Below are 17,500 nucleotides of genomic sequence, written 5' to 3'. Positions count from 1 at the left end.
GTAGTGTATATAGGAGAGATTAGGGTTACACTTTTCTCTGAGCAAAGCTTGTACTCCACTATGTTTTGCAGAGAAGTTTGCAACTCCATCAAATGTACAAGCAGCCATCTCTTTGGGGTTCAATGTACAAACATTTAACTCTTCTAAGATGTGGGTTTCACAGATGAGGCCGATGTGTTTTCTATAACCTGCACATCTAGAAATGCATCCAGAGCCATCCCTAGGGTATGGCAATTTGGGGTGACTGCCCTGGGCCCCACACTTTGGGGGGCCCCGTGCTTCATGAAGAGGTGGGCAGGGAGGTGAGGTGGAGGGCAGGCGTGCGTGGGAGGGGGCAAGGAGGAGCTGCCCTACCAACCTCCCCCTCCCCCCAGTGCCTCCTGCCCATCGGTGGGCACCGCCGATCAGTGCCTCCCCCTCCCAGTGCCTACTGCTGATCTGCTGTTTCATGGCGTCTGGAGGTGCTGGGAGGATGGGAGAGGAGTTAGGGCACAGCGTGCTTGGGAGAGGGGGAAAAACTGGGTGGGGAAGAAGTGGGGCAGAGCAGGGGTGGGAAGAGGCGGGTTGGGGCCTTGGGGGAAGGGGTCGAGTGGGGGCAGGGTCTGTGCGGAGCCTGGGGGGAGCACCCCTGGAAGATAGAAACTCAACGTCTATGTCCGCACTCCCCCAGGGACGGCCCTCAATGCATCTACTAGCCTACCATGGACATCAAGATAATGTATACAGTGATTTAATACTTGACGCTCATTTGCATCGGTGCATTCGTCGGCCATGCATGCACATTTTCTGAATGTGGTGAGAGTTCACTTTTTCAATTGCTGAATCTTCCACTGTTGCACCGCAAGCTTCTAACCAGTCAGTTGAGTTTCTTGCAGAAAGATAGTGAGCATTTGCCAGTCTTGGTTGGAACCAGTGTCCGATTTCACAATTATCAAGTGACAATGCACTTAACATTGGCCTCCGTTTGTAGTGTGTGGTATCTCTTGCTCAAATAGAAAGTATCACGTGACAGCCATGTTTGTTTGCATAAACTGTTGTCTTTCCAGCATTCTTAACAGCCTCATTAAGTACTTCTGAAATTGGCTTTAACAATGACTGGCTTATAAAGTTTTCTGCATGTCAATGCAGTCCAGAGGCTTGGTGTTTTGCAGCCTTTTCACATAGATTGTCAGCATTAGTTTGCTGATCAGTCTGGCAAACCAAGCTCCTCCACTTTTACTATATAAATCCATGGTACTGGGACTTTTCAGCTTGGAAAAGAGACAACTAAGAGGGGATATGTTAGAGGTCTGTAAAATCTTGACTTATGTGGAGAAAGTGAATAAGGAAGTGTTATTTACTCCTTCACATAACACAAGAACTAGGGGTGACCCAATGAAATCAATAGGCAGCAAGTTTAAAACAAACAAAAGGAAATACTTCTTCACACAACACACAGTCAACCTGTGGAACTCTTTGCCAGGGGATGTTGTGAAAGTCAAAACTATAACAGGGTTCAAAAAAGAACTAGTTAAGTTCATGGTGGATAGGTCCATCAATGGCTATTAGCAGGATCGGCAGGGATGCAACACCATATTCTGAGTGTCCATAGCCTTTGTTCGCCAGAAGCTGGGAGTGGACGATGGGATGGATCCTTCGATAATTGCCTGTTCTTTTCATTCCCTTTGAAGCACCTGACATTGGCCACTGTCAGAAGACAGGATACTGGGCTAGAAGGACCATTGGTCTGACCAAATATGGCCATTCTTATGTTCTTATGTAAAAAGGAATTATAATATAATAAAAATGTTTAGTATAGAAACTCCCTAAGATAATGATCTCTTGAGATAGCAATGATGTGAGATAATGTCCTTGCAAATAATGCATTTTAAAAATCTTGGTCTACTAGGAAATGCATATTTATATAAGTTTCCCAGTCACAAATCTGGAGCAAAGTCACTAAAACATATTTCAGCAAACAAATGTTCCTTTAACGTGCCCCTCCCTTCTCTCTCCACCACACCCCACTCATAGTTGTTGTCCTTTGTCAATGGAGACCAAAGTTCAGAGGTGCTTTTGTGTGAGTTCACCTCGTGGGAGGTTGAAGGCTGCTCGCTCTGTCTGCTGTTTGTCATGCTACTGTTCGCTCCACCGCTCCAGCCCTGCACTATCACCTTCTGCTCCCATCTGCCACTGTGACCTTGGTGAGTCAGTCTCTTGAGGTTCCACCAGCTCTCTGTGATTTCAGCTCTCAGTGGGGGAACCTGACTGTTAGGGAAGGCTGGGCAGGGTCTTCCACAGAAACGTCCTGCAGCAGGTCTAAGCACTTAGATCAGATTATCAGTGATTTCAGCTCTAGTGGTCACTTAACAAAACAAAAAGCTCAGTAGAGCCTAATCAGCTCTATCTTTAAACAGGGGAGGGAGACAGGTCAAATAGTGTCTGTGACTCTTAGGCTGAGCGCAAACCACAAAGCAAAACACCTGTCCCCATCCGCTCGCTCTCTCTCTCTCCACTGGGATCTGCTATCCAAACCCCTTGCCTAGTGAGTGCAGTTCAGTTGAGGATGACCAGTGCTTAATTTGTAATGAAAGAGGTGCCAGGGCTCAAGCAAGTTTTTTATTTTCATAACTGATGTGGCAAGCCCAGAGGTCCCAGGGTTATGAACTACCAACCTTGCTCACAAATCATCATTTGAAATTATTAGGTTGGCCAGCATCACCAAAACGAATGTGGCGACATTGTCAGAAAAAACAACAGCTGTGTGAAGAAGCTAGTCTTTGTTTACACTTTTCAAACCTTCTATGATTTTTTAGGTTACACGTATTTTATCATATACTGCAGTGTTTCCCAAACTTGGGATGCCGCTTGTGTAGGGAAAGCCCCTGGCGGACAGGCTGGTTTGTTTACCTGCCGCGTCTGCAGGTCCGGCCGATCGTGGCTCCCGCTGGCCGTGGTTCGCTGCTGCAGGCCAATGGGAGCCACAGGAAGCGGCGGCCAGTACGTCCCTCGGCCTGCACCACTGCCAGCAGCTCCCATTGGCCTGGAGCAGCAAACCGCGGCCAGTGGGAGCCACCGTTGGCCGGACCTGCGGACGCTGCAGGTAAACAAACTGGCCCAGCCCGCCTGGGGCTTTCCCTACACAAGCGGCGTCCCAAGTTTGGGAAACACTGATATACAGTATATGCTTTTAAAGTGTGTATTAATGTTTCAATTTCAATTCAAATTTCCAATCAATGACTAAATTGACAACACTGCATGTAACTAGTTGACCACTGGGGAGGTGTTGGGGAAAATCAGGGGGGGCATACAGGGATATCCCTAACCCTGATTCAGATCAGGCGGACTCTTCATAGATTTGGGAGTCTTCGTTCCTGAAACAGGTAACTATCTAGTTACTTCAATCCCTCTTTCCCTAGGGGGTGAAGTTTCAAAAGGCTGGATTTGCACAGCCAGCATTAGGACTTTGTATTAATTATCCCTTCACCCCACTGATTCCAGATTCCACCCGAAACCTACCTAGAAAGTTGGAAAAATTAAGATATATATACTGCTTATTGATAAAATAATCTATGAATATCCTATACGCCTCTAGTGTCAGACGCATATCAGTAAAATAGTCTTAGAAGTCTCCATGCTTCAGAGGTCGCACATCTGCCACACATGCATTTATCAAGAAGAGATGGGAGAGGCCAAGTCCTCCCAGCGGTTTCTCCTCCTTGAAGATGGGTGTTCTTTTTGGTTGAATGAGCTTTGTTAATTTAGCCAGCAATACTAATCTGGTCACTAGTACAAAGACAGTGTCAAGAACTTCTATTTAAATGTTAATTATTTTATGTACACAATCATCTGGCCTTCATGACTCCAGACTTAATTGTTGCAATGCACTGCATGTAGGAATGAAGCCACAGACCCCTCAAAAGCTCCATCTGGTACAAAATGTAGCAGTCTGTTTGGTAATGTACCCGAGGTAGCATGGGCGGTGGTGAGTGATGGCACAGGCTAGATTTGCCAAGTACAAACCTGCCTGAACCCCATGTGTACGTACTCGGTATAGCTAGCCCATGCCACCACTCACTGCTGCCCATGCCCAGGCTACCCTGGTTACACTACAGTGTTTTTAGCACGCAAGCTCAAGGAGAGCCAGTGCATGTATGTCTGCCTGAGTTGGGACTCATACCACTAACTGAAAGTGTAGACGTAGTCTGAGAGGCAGAACTTCCACATCACCTGGACCTAGACTAAGGAACTCACTCCTGCCAGACAGAGAAGAATGATCATGGACTCCTTTATTTCAGAACTAAATGCAAAACTTAGTTCTGTCCCTTCGCTTTCCCAGCACAACAGTTTCTTTCTCTCTCTCCTGCACATGCTCACAAACATACATAACAAAAAATCCTGAAAACTAATCAAGCTACATCTACAGGCTGGGAAAAGAGAGAGAGAGAGAGAGAGATTATTTCTATTTTAAAATATTCGGGAGCCTAATAGATACTATGGTGATGAGGTCATATACTTACAGAGGTAGAGTTCTAGTATTGCCATGGTGTTGGTTACAGAAAGTTTAAACGTATACATTGGATGTCAGTCAATGTTAATGTTTTAGCTGCTGCTATTAATACAAAAGTGTTTCTTCCTCTCCACGCCCTTTAAATATCCTTAAAGTGTTTCCATGAAAAGAAATAAATGTAAAGATAATAAAATACACTTGGCATTTCTGATAAAGAAGGGCCTGATTTATATACCGTTTGCACACCAGTGATGCAGGGTTTTGAAATTCATAAATTTTATCTGCCTTTTTACTTGCACATGTGGCCTCCTCCTGTCTCACAAAGGAAGGGCTGGGGTAGCAAAACCAGGTGAAACTGGCATGAAAACATATATTGTGTTCCACTGTGACAAACATACAGTAAATTTATTCTCCTTAAACATTCCTGGCAACATATAAAATGGATGATTCATAAATAACTAGCTTGTGCCTGGCCAATGCGCAAGTACACAGGGATAGAAGAGGGTGCAGTGAGCATCTTCAGCAACAGCTAGGCACAACTGCAGTCTATTTGCTCATAGAAGCTCTGGGTCTACTCCCTCTTGGCACCTTTTGGACGTGGCAAGGAGATGGGTATATGGCCCCACCCTGATTAGCAAAGTTGGGCAGGCACATTGCAGGGGCACACTTCATCTCCCAAGGATATCCTTTGTCCTGGGAATTCTTGGAGGGATTGTGCTTCCGTAGCTCCCTCAGACTAGTGTATTTCTGCATACCAATTTAATAGGGGCTATGTGTAAATTTCAAACTCAGACTGTCAGATTTTCCCAAGTATGATTTTGGGCAATTATGGCATATGAAGCTGTTTTTTCAATGACAAGCTTGGCATTACATCATCACACACTGACATACAAAACACAGCCTTGATTTTTCCTATGGAACAGCTGATTAGCTCACACCTATTTCTCAATCCTTTGCATTTCTTTAAATTCAGACCACAGCACTGCAAGAATGTACCCACATTTTTGTCTGCAAATGCTCTGGATACACTCACACAGGACCTGAAGCAGCTCCAGAGGGGGACTGTGTTCCTTGCTGTTGTTAAGATTATCTAGTGAAATGAAGCAGCCTGCCTGATACCTGTGCTGCATGATGTAAATTTTTCTCATTAACCTTAACCACAGCACAATTAAACTGGCCAAAAAGACACAAGATGACATAACATTTGGATGCCCCTCCCTTAATTTATTTACTAATCATTATTTAACTAGGAACAATATCTCACTGAACCAAAATCTTGTACAGAAGAGATTCTTCAGCCAACAATACAGTATCTAGTTACATCTCTAAGTTGCATAACTGAGCAAATAAGATATATAGATACATACTGTATGCACAATATACTTACATGATGCACACGTGCACAGAGTGGCTGCAGTTAAAAGAATCAATATTTATCTTCAGTATCTGATATACTGCAGACATTTACTATTTTGTGTTCTCATAACCAAATCTTGTCAACCCTTCCTTCGCAGCATACCATGAACCAAACCTTCCTCGCTGTCCGCTTGACTAACTGTCAATGCTCTAACCAGCTTCCATCTTGACTACTGCATCCAACCATATCATCTACTTTCATTCTGACCAAAATAAGGCCCTATAAATTATCTTCCTTGCCAATTAATTTGACCTTGTCACATTTCCTTTGAATCCCTTCACTATCTTCGCATCACATCCAGCTTAATCTTGTGCAGAACTTGCATTTATTTCAGCCCAGAGCACTTGCAGGTTCAGCCTCCTGCGGTTTTTGACCCACTCTTATTCATTTGAATGCACAAATGTCATGCACCTACAACATTTGTGGGTGGAATTTCAAAGGCATATTTGAGAATTCAGTCTTAAATTACTTAAACTGAAGAAAACTAGAAAACCCATTGTTTAGATTGATCCTATAGTACAGAAGTTACACTGATGTGATATGCAGATATGTCACTCAATATGAACTTTTTCTTGATGTCAGATCTGCTGTATAACTTAATTTAAATGTTTCCAATATTTAATTTTCTTGAGGGATTTTTTTGTTTGTTTTAAAAGAAAAAGGAAAAGGGATAAAAATCTGGTTTTTGGGGGTAATTTGACTTGTGTGTCTGTTAGACAGGAATGATCCCAAACATCTGTTAATACAGTTAGCATGTTTTAAAATTTGTATGATGTACTTGATAGATGCTATTGTTATAGATCAAAACAATATGCTTTTAGATAATTGATTAACGCATATTTGGCAGGTAATATGGAGTATCACATTGGGATATGTGTTATGTGAAGTCCGGACTACAGGGAAAAGATAACATTACAGTACAATGGCTGATCTGAAACAGTATTTTGCCCATTCATTTTTAATGTTCCAAAATATCTGCTGGTGGAAGACTGTTGCAATTCCAAAAGAATTGTAACAGGCCTGGGTGTTAAGAATTTACATGCTTAGTAGACCTAAGTAGACCTTGACACAATTGACCAGTGTGGTCTACCATGTCAATAATCTGCATATTGAAGAGAAATCATTATTTTGCAGATTAGAGACCTCTGCGATGCTTTGTGACTCATCCAACAATAACTTTGCCAGTGTTACTGTATATCAATAATATACATAATACAAATTCCATGAGTACATACATATGTAGTGAAGAGCCTTTATGTACCAATAAACTTTATATTGAAGAGTCTCAAAGGTACTTTCCTGGACACTTTCATTCATATGATAGTAAAGCTTCTATTGGCACTGTCACAGTCTCATGATCTCAGATTAATCAACACAATATAAATTAAGTTCTTTATACTTCTACTGAGAGACTGCTTTTTAAAAACATGTTTTCTGTTTTGATTGAATACTATTATTATATAAACAAATAACTTTTTAGATATGGTAGATTAAAGCCATGGCTTAATTTACATCCACAACAACAGGACATTCAGAGTTAAGGTTGAAAATCTATCATTAAAATGCACAAATATTCCTGGGTCTCTAGATATTGTACACTATATAATAATATGCAGTCTCTCAGCACAGCTTTTAAAGGATGACATTTAAGTATCAACTTTGAACTTCCTGCATCAGTGTGTTTGCCAGAACCTGAATTTTATGGTTCATTTGTTAATTTAATTAAAGTATTGTGCAAATTGCACTTGATTTTGTCTGAATTACCCCTTATCTTTTAAAGGTAACTGTAACTGAAAAATTGTTATTAGTAAGGGCGAACTTTCAAAGACCAGAAGTTCAGAAGAGCCCGGAAAAATACAGATGCATACTCAAAATTTACCAAAGAAACAAGGCTGCAACTCTTTTTAGTTTAGTGGTTGTGCTGGAAATCTTGTGTTTTCTATTTAGACAACTTTTCTTGTGATACTTTACCCATTTTGTTTCTCATTTCAGATGAAAACAGCAAGCAGTGGGGAGTTAAAAAATGATTATTTGAATAAAACCAAAAAGGAAGTTTGGTCTCCTTTTTATTTTATCCAAACTGACTACCCTCTTCCATACCAAAATTCATTCAAAGTCTCCATGTCAAGAAGTAACACCATCACATCAACTGTTAAAGTATTAGGGCCTGATCCTCTAAACCCTTTCTTACTTACACAAGTAGTTCCTCTGATTTCAATGACACTATCTTTGTGAGTAAAACCCAGGGGGCTGTGGGCAAGAAAAAAATAAATGCCCGGGCCAGTGAGTGCGGGGCATGGGCCCGACCCTTGCTGCCCACGCCAGGCCCCCCGCTAGCCCTCTGGGCTGCCCTGGCCTCCCCGTGTCCCCCTGAAGCGTGGGGCCCAGGGCAGTTGCTCTGGTCCGTCCTATGGACGGACAGCTCTGCATACTTGAATGAATAAAAGTTTACAAGAGCAGGTATTTTACATGGTAATTTGCAGAAAGTATGTGACTGAAGGATCGCTTTACTTAATTTTCTAAACTAATTCTGAATTTTTGAGGATTGGATATAAATTCTCAGATTAGAATCCATCCCCTTGAACAGGTCTGGGTCTGAAAGTCCATGCTGTTTGATTCTTAAAATACAGGTGAGGCAGAGTTTATACCAATCCTAGCTGAAGGCATCTCACATTCAGAGAGGGTTGAATTTTTTGTTGAGTATTCTGGGACATTTCCAATACAAGCATAGCAGTCAGCAAATTGTTACTTGCATAGCTAATTATTTGTTCTAGCTCCTGCCAGAATATTGAAAATTTGCCTGGTGAACATCCCCCAAAATCAAAATGACTTATTATCAGGTTTCCTTTGCTTTTGATCCTGTTGTAAGATGATGTGTTTTCCTAATGATGCAGAATCTCTCGTTAAGTTCAGGAAACAGGATATAAGGATAAGTCAATTGACTCAATTTATGGGCATAATAAAGCAACCCCTATTACCTTCAGTAGTCAAGGCAAGACAAGGTGAAACACAGTGTTGTAAAGTTATTATGACAAAATAGTTTAGTATTTACCTGACAAAATAAAGTAAAAATACTGCATTTATTTTTGAAGCAGCATTTCAGACATTATGACCTAATATTAATAGTGGTAGCCTATCATTTATCCCATCAAACAGAGATATTTCATAGTTCACTCAAAGCCAGAAATATCTGCTATTAAATCATGACAAACTACAAGAATTTTTTTGAAGTATTTCCTAGTGTCTGCTCTATGTCTACTCTTGGCCTTACTGAACCAGTGTTAACAGCTGGGGCATTTTTTCTCCACTTGTAATATAATTAAAAACAAATTTAGAAGCAGAATAGATGTTTTGTCTGTTGGATGCCTGTTAGTTTTTGGGAAGGTGGTTGGCAATGTACATAGCTGTTCCTGACAATTATAAACTTAGAACAGGAAAATTGAGAAATGAAACTGAAGTGACCAAATATGGATCCCTTAGCATGCCATTGGAAAGCAAATAATTGGACTGGCTTGAACTCTGCATGAAGCACACATAAATCAAATTATTTGAAACATGCTGCAATACAGGAATTACAGATGAAGCTAAAGATCCTCCATAAGAATCTAGAGCAATAAATGCTTCCAAACTAGAGGAAACACAGTTGGCAGGTAATGAAAATGTTGCAGATTTGTGCTCATGCTGGCTTTACCCTGCCCTACAGTCTGTTACCTTGCAGGGAGAGGAAATGCTTTTGAGTTCAAATAGGAATATGATCCAAAAGCTGGAAAACAATAGGAGGGAAAGACAGCTCTTATCCACATAACCAACTGTTGTCTTGAACCTTACCTGCATATATCAAAGCTCAAATTTATACAAATAACGGGATGATGCCACCTATGCTTTACCTGGCCCTAGAGGCTTCCTGTCACAGGAAAATCTTGGTAGAGGAGGAAAATGAAGCAGCAATGAAAGATGTGTTAGAAGTAAGTTGTCAGTCTATGGTACTGTTCCCTCTTTCAGCACTAAACCATACTGTTGGGGCTAGGGCTGGCGCTGGGCACTGTGTGTTTGTAGTTACCATCCCTGTGGATGGCATTTAAAGCAAGATTCTGACCACCCGTGAGCTTTGAAAATCCCATGACATTTTTTATATGAAAAAATCGGTTAAGTTTGGGGGTAAGTCTATACTGCAATAAAAATCTCACTGCACCAAGTTGCAGAGCCTGTGTCAGCTGACTCAGGTTCATGTGGCTTGAGTTTCAGGGCTATAAAATTGCAGAGTAGACATATGGGCTGGAACATGGGCTCTGAGACCCTCCTACTTTGCAGCGTCTCAGAACCCAGGCTCTAGCCTGAGCCTGAACATTAATACTGAAATACCTCTGTAGCCTGATCCCCATAAGCCTGAGACAGATGACCTGGGCCAGCCACAGCTATCTGTGGGTCTTTTATTGCAGTATAGACATACCTTTGGTGTTCATGGTGAAATTTCAGTTTTCAATTATAATTCACTTATACCTAAACATCCCCTCAGAATTCCATTTGATACACTATTATTCTCTCTCACTGTTCTAAGCAGATGCTATGGTACAACACAGAGGTGGCTACAGTTCAACAGTGGACAAAATGAATGTATTTGTATATTAGTTTGTAAAGTATTTTAGAATCATAAGGAATGAGAAGTGCTATATCAATGTAAAGCAGAGGTCGGCAATCTTTCAGAAGTGGTGTGCCGAGTCTTCATTTATTCACTCTAATTTAAGATTTCACGTGCCAGTAATACATTTTAATGTTTTTAGAAGGTCTCTTTCTATAAGTCTATAATATATAACTAAACTATTGTTGTATGTAAAGTAAATAAGGTTTTAAAAATGTTTAAGAAACTTCATTTAAAATTAAATTAAAATGCAGAGCCCCCCGGACCGGTAGCCAGGACCCGGGCAATGTTAGTGCCACTGCACATCAGCTTATGTACTGCCTTTGGCACGCGTGCCACAGGTTGCCTACCCCTGATGTAAAGCATCATTAATATTATATACATGTTTAATCATTAACATCAAAAATTCAGAATCAGGTTATTTATGGTATTGGAGCTCCTTACTATGCTTACTAAATTTTACACAATAGGCAGAGTGGAAGTAGGAGAAAACTAACTCAAGCATGGCTCTGCCAGCAAAGACCTTGTGTTTCAGAACAAGAGTCAGAAGCAGGAACGCCAGCAGTGGAAACATCTTTGCTAATCACTTAAACCAACCATTAGGGACCAAATCATGCTTCAGGCCCATTTACCATGTCTCTCTGCTGTCTCTTGCCTCCTTGACGTCAACCTCTGCACCATTGACAGGTTACACTGCAGATTGGGTTAGCAAAGGGACAAAAACAAAGAGGGAACAGCAGGGACAGTGCAGCTGCTGTGGAAGGGAAATGTAATAATGATATTGATGACATTACTAATTTATTTAGTGGACCAGAATTTAGCAAGGGAATGAGGATTAGTTTGTTGTCTGTCATAATTATTTCATTCATCAGCTAGATGTTGCCCAGGGCAACTGCCATGCTCTTTGCCTCTTGCTATTTTTAGCTTGTTTTGCCATAGGAGGTTTGTTCCTTTTAGTTCCCTTCATGTATTTTTGGTCAGTAATAATAAAAATGAGAGTGTTGCTCTGTGGGGGATTCAGAACTGGCAACTCACAACACCTGAAAAGCCAGCAGGCCATTTGGTTAATTGTTCTGCAGTTTGTAGTTGGTTGGGAGGGGCCAAACCTTGTGTTCAGCTGTATACTTTAAATGTCCTAACTTTGCAGTTGAAAAAGCAACTAGACATAGAAGCAGCCATACCTGCTTTTTCAGGAGGCCCATATGCTGTCATTTTTATGGTTTCTCTTCTAGGGGCCAGTTTCTCTTTGCTGCTATGGGAGAACTTTCAGTTCCTTATTAATTGTAAAATGCTGCTTGAAATGATCAGATAAAATCAGGAGAAGGAATAAGGATACACAGTTTGCCTTCTTATTCATGCTCATAACTGCTCTGCTGTTGATATGCATCTGTAACTCCCATTTCTCTGCCTCATTGACTCTCCATCTCATTTCAAATCTCATCTGAAAACATGTATTTTCTCCCTCGCCTGTTATTTGTTGTTTAACTTTGTATCTGTGTAACTGAAAACTGTAAAATATCCTGGCATACCATTTGTATGAAAGGTATGTGTGTGTATGTGTATGTGTGTGTATGTGTGTATATATATATTATATATATATAAGTTGTATTGTGTTTTCATTTAATTGCACATATGTCCATGTATCCACACCAACAGAGACCCCAAAGTGTGTTAAGTCTTTGGCCTCACCATTACTTTTTCAACTTATTTTTCTACTACACTATACATTGAACCAATAACATGGGACTGAATATTTCAGAACTGCTGAAGGAACCTGGAACTTTTCTTCCCTCTGTTACCTTTTCATACCTAATTGTGTGTTTGTGGGGTGGGTAGTAATTGAAAGTCAATACTCTCTGATGGTGATACATGCATTTGTGATTTTAGTAGTCCAGTTCCTACCAGGTGGGTGTCAGTCCCACTGCTACCAGAAGGGGCAATTTAAGCAGAGAAAGTAAGGAGGGGAGGGGTCTGAGGAATAAACCCCAACAGGTGGTTCCCTCCTGGCTGAGATTAGGGCATGTTTATAGGATGGAATAGGGACGCTTGCATAACCACTGCCTATGCTTCACCTATTTGGATAAGTTGAAAAGATTAACATGCAGGACTGACACCCTACCATCTTTCAGGAACATTAAATGTATTTTAAAGAAAATAAATCTAGCACAATGAATAATATTGAATGGTTTGTGAACTTCTACATTTCTTATGGCTCTGTCCCTTCATAGGCTACCATTGAAGGAGAGAAAGACAAACAAAAACAAACAAAAATCCATGTTTGTTATGCTTTAATATGTTGCAAGTTGAATGTTGTGAAGTTTCACAAACCTTCACAAAAATTCACAATCTTGCAGAGCTAAACATTTGAGCCAGGGGCTTCATTTCTGCTGCCAAATTTTTGTAAAGCCAAAACTGAGCTTTGCTGGCTTCTCTCCATTATAGAAAGATAAGAATCAAGGCAAGTGGCTTACTCCAAAATCCACTGAAGTAAATTGGAAAGTTACCACTGACTTCAATGGACTTTGGATCAGGGCCTAGATGAGGAGCTTGGAAAGACTTGTAAACCAGAGCAATCCATTCCCCTTTCCCCTGGGGGTGTGTGGTATATGTAGGCCTTGTTTAGGCTAACAGCAGTTAGTCATGCACACTGGAGATAAAATAACCTGCAAATAGCTTAAACTGGACCCAGCAGACAATAATTTCTAGGCAGATTTTTTATTTTGAAAATTGTGTGTAGGGGGAGAAAAATTCAAAGAGCCACTTCATGTGATAGCAAATAAAGTTCTAGGCAGTGGCAGCATTTGCCAAATAGTCAATGTTTTCTGAGATGTCGGTGCACATCTGAAAATGTTCAGTGCATATTCATCACTGCATGTTTTTATGGTCCTGCTGTGCATGCAGAATTGTTAGTTTCACTTCATTAAATGGAAAGTAGTCTGAACCTGCCCAGCACTAAAGAAAGGGATGAACTCTTCTGCCTACAATTGGTTCCTTGCATACTGTAATGGGCAAACTTCTAAAAGTTATGGGGCTTGATTTAATTTGGGTAAGTGTCCAAACATTAATATGCTTCACTGATCCTATCAAAGAGCCAATTCCTGCTGGTTTTACTTAGGCAAAATCACTATTGACTTTGAAGCCAACTGGAGTTTTGTCTATCTAATGAATGTGGACTTCAGAATTTGGCCTTAAACCTCTCGAAGAAAAATCATCTGGCAATCTCACATAAGCAAGCTGACTACTGGTACTTCCAGTTCTTCCTCATTTTGCTGCTGTTGGGAATATCACAGGAATGAATGCCTTTACACACAGTCTTTTAGTTTCCCATTGAAACCTGGAATTAAAAATACAGGATTGAAAAAATCAAGATATTCTTGCACCAGTCAAAATAAACTCAATAAAATAAAATATAAAATAACGAAGGGCCCTTTCAGCTTTCACTGAAATTAGTGGCAAAAGTCCCAGAGACTTCAATGGGAGCAGGACTGTATCTGGCAAAGAATCGTAGGAAACAGGACTATATGGCTGAATCTGTGGGGACCTACATCTGAAAAACATTATGTAACATGTGGGCAGTTACATAGGTGTTATAGAACTGCTGGTGTTGCAGGACTATTTGATTAGCTAATTACCTATGTAAAGGAGCAACTTAATTTGTGTGTGAAACTCCCCCAGTTGAACACTCATTGTGTCATTCTATTTCCACAAATTGCAGTTAAAATAATTGCATTTTAATTAAAAAGAAAGAACAAAATTTTAAAAAGAAAGAAAGAAAATCTAATTTGTCAATTAAAAAAATCAACTTTTCAAATTCCTCCCTGGTGGTCTGGTATTATTAAATATTCTCCTTGATTTTTTTCTTATCTTGGTTTATTGGAGGGAGAAAAACAATTATCTGTAAACGTAATTTTTAATGCATGGTAATAAAAATGAATGGTACAGCTCTGCTGCTGCTCACCTAAATCTTCATCCCTGGTGGTCTAGTGGTATTAAATAATCTGTACCACATGTATTCATCATTTGCTGACAGGAAAAGGAAAACTTTTCACATTTTACTGTCTAAAAAACAAGCACAATGTTAGCTAACCAGCTGGGGGAGACTTTTCTGAGGGTCAGGCAAGAAAACTGGAAAAACCTTTTATTTTCCCTACTGGTGTGATTTTTGTCTTTGTTAGTTTACATGACAATTAGTATAAAACCCAGAGAGGTAGATGGTATTTACAGGGTGCTGTTTTTGTTCCCTGATATTTTGGCCAGATTGTATTGGTTATAGTTTTAATCTTTTCTTAGCTGGAATAATGAGTGTTTGCCACAAATTTACTCAGTGCTGATAAGTGGTTTCTCTCAGATACCATAGCTACTGCTATTCTACAAGAATATAGCACTTTTCTCATGTGTAAATCTCAAAGTGCTTTACTGAGGTAGATAAGCAAGCACTATTATTCCCGTTTCACAGATTGATAAAATGAGGCATAATATGACTAAGCAAATTTCCTCTGGTCCCATAGCAAGTCAGTAACAGAAATGGGAATAGAATCCAGTTCTCCTCTATGAGAGACCACAGATATTCCTGACTTCAAAAACATGGGAGATTTTGTGTGAATTATCAATGTGTGTATGTTTTCTTTCTCAAGTGTTCTGAAGAGAGTTGTCAGTAATGGAAATAAGGGCTTGCTTCCTTCTTCCTACCCTGTTTCCCCGAAAATAAGACATCCTCCGAAAATAAGGCCTACTTACAGTTTTGCCTCTCGTTGTAATATAAGGCATCCCCCGATAATAAGACCTCCCCGATAATAAGGCAAAAAAATGTGTACCGTATTCTTCTTCATTGAAAAATAAGACATCCCCTGAAAATAAGACCTAGCGCATCTTTGGGAGCAAAAATTAATATAAGACACTGTCTTATTTTCGGGGAAACAGGGTATTTGCTTCCATATATGACCTCCATTTTACCATTTGAACAGCTTTTGAAAAGAAAGTATGATGCATTTTGCTTTGATTTGTTTTTAAAATGGTGTAGCTTTGTGTATTTGCTTCTCAGAAAAGACACAACCAGAGCATGTTGATTTGCTGAATTGAAAACTAAATATACATTGTATTTAGAAAATATATCATTTCTGCATTGTTATAACTAAGACCATGACATAGAATTCAGTAACATGTATTTTAAAGATTTATCTATGATGACTGATTTCTTGTATTTTATAAAATTAGTATTTGCTTAACTTATTAAATATAAGCTTATATTATTAACATGTAAATCTTAAGTCTTATTCTGAATGTATACTTTTATATGGTGCACTGGGGATGTTAACAGAAACAGCTTTCATTTCCTTCAGGGGGTTGCTTTATTTTCACAGGATTTGGACGCTGAAACAGTAGCATGTGGAAACTGAGCACCGGCTCATATTTACAAAGGCTGTCACAGAGGTTGTTGTCTTCTAAACAGCCTGTATATAAAGAGAGCATAATAGACTGCCAGGAGATGTAATTTTGATCTCATTATGCTAGGAAGCCTTGATAACTCAAGAGTGGTAAGTCACAGGAGAGAAATAGATTTCTAATCAAAATGCCAAAAAATAAAAAAATCATCATTGCAAAGTGGCCCATATTCTACTCTTAGGAAGCACAAAAATTTTAGCTTTAAAATAGGAAGACGTTTACATGTTTTTAAAAACATGAATTTCTTTCATCTCAGTGATATAAAATAATTAACTTGAACTCTGATAAAGTCTGTAGTTTGTAATTGAAAACATGTGCATTGTGGGACTACTGGAATGCTTCCAGCCGAGCTGTGTGTGGCAGAAAGGAATCTCTATAGAGCTCAAAGCATTCCTGGTTTTATGGTAAATGTCTCTCTTCCCCTCACTGAATTCTTATTAATCAGTTTTATTTACATGGCATTTTAGTGATCTAGTGAAGAGTAAAATGCTTTAAAACATTTGGAAAGAGACGTAAGAGCCCTTGAGGGAGTAGACTTTAATTTAGCAGCAAGTCCCATTTTAAACTACATTTAGTGATAAGACCTTTTCAAACAACTTGTGTATTTATTTGTTTTTCTACTGACGCTGTTGGAGTGGCTTTTTGGGAAATTCCCTCCTACTGTAGTTATGAATGACATCTGTGCCGGTGATAAGGTGTGTTTTATTAGGGGCATAATATTTGTTCACCTTAAGTACTTTAAAAGTATTAGAAAGTCTTCTCCATTAAACAAATTCTCTAAGAGGCATGTAGCTTTCCCAGACATCAGTACAAACAAGGGTAGCATATGGTCCTCAGTGTGAATATGGTAGTATTTTATTTGTTAAAAGTCAAATCTGAAAAATAAAACCCTGACCCCAAACACCAATCTCCAACAAACGGCCCCTCCTTCCCCCAAAACCATGTCAGTTCTTTTTCTTTAATATAATATTTTAAAAAGTTAATTTTCGTGCTTTTAAAGAGTGCTCGATTCCCAGCCCTGGAGTCTGAAGTCCTCTCTATGACAGAAGAAATGCAGTGCGAGCATGTCCAAAATGCCCTACCAAATGTGCTTCACCTCTTTTCATGAGTCAGAGGATGGTTCAGTCTCAATGCCTAATAAATCTATAGTGTTCTTGGCAAGATGATCAGCAAGTGTGCAAATTAGTACCAGTTATCGTGGTGATTGTTTTTGTTCTGGGCAACTGTGTGCTAGAGATCTGAGACCTAACCTCATTTCACTTAGGCCACTGAATGATTTTTGAATACCATTGACCAGGGCTGGATTCAAACCTTATCACCAGTCACCTGAACAATTCAAAAAGAACGAGGAATCCTTGTGGCACCTTAGAGACTAACACATTTATTTGGGCATAAGCTTTCGTGGGCTANGGCAAGAGAGCCATTAGAAGTGGTGTGGCTGAACAGTGACATTAGCACATATCTTGTTAGCTCAAGAATTTTCTTTGTGATTTCTTTCATCTCAAAAAATGAT

Source organism: Trachemys scripta, chromosome 11 (assembly GCF_013100865.1).
Source record: "Trachemys scripta elegans isolate TJP31775 chromosome 11, CAS_Tse_1.0, whole genome shotgun sequence".
NCBI lineage: Eukaryota > Metazoa > Chordata > Testudines > Emydidae > Trachemys > Trachemys scripta.
This window is presented reverse-complemented; position numbering follows the sequence as displayed.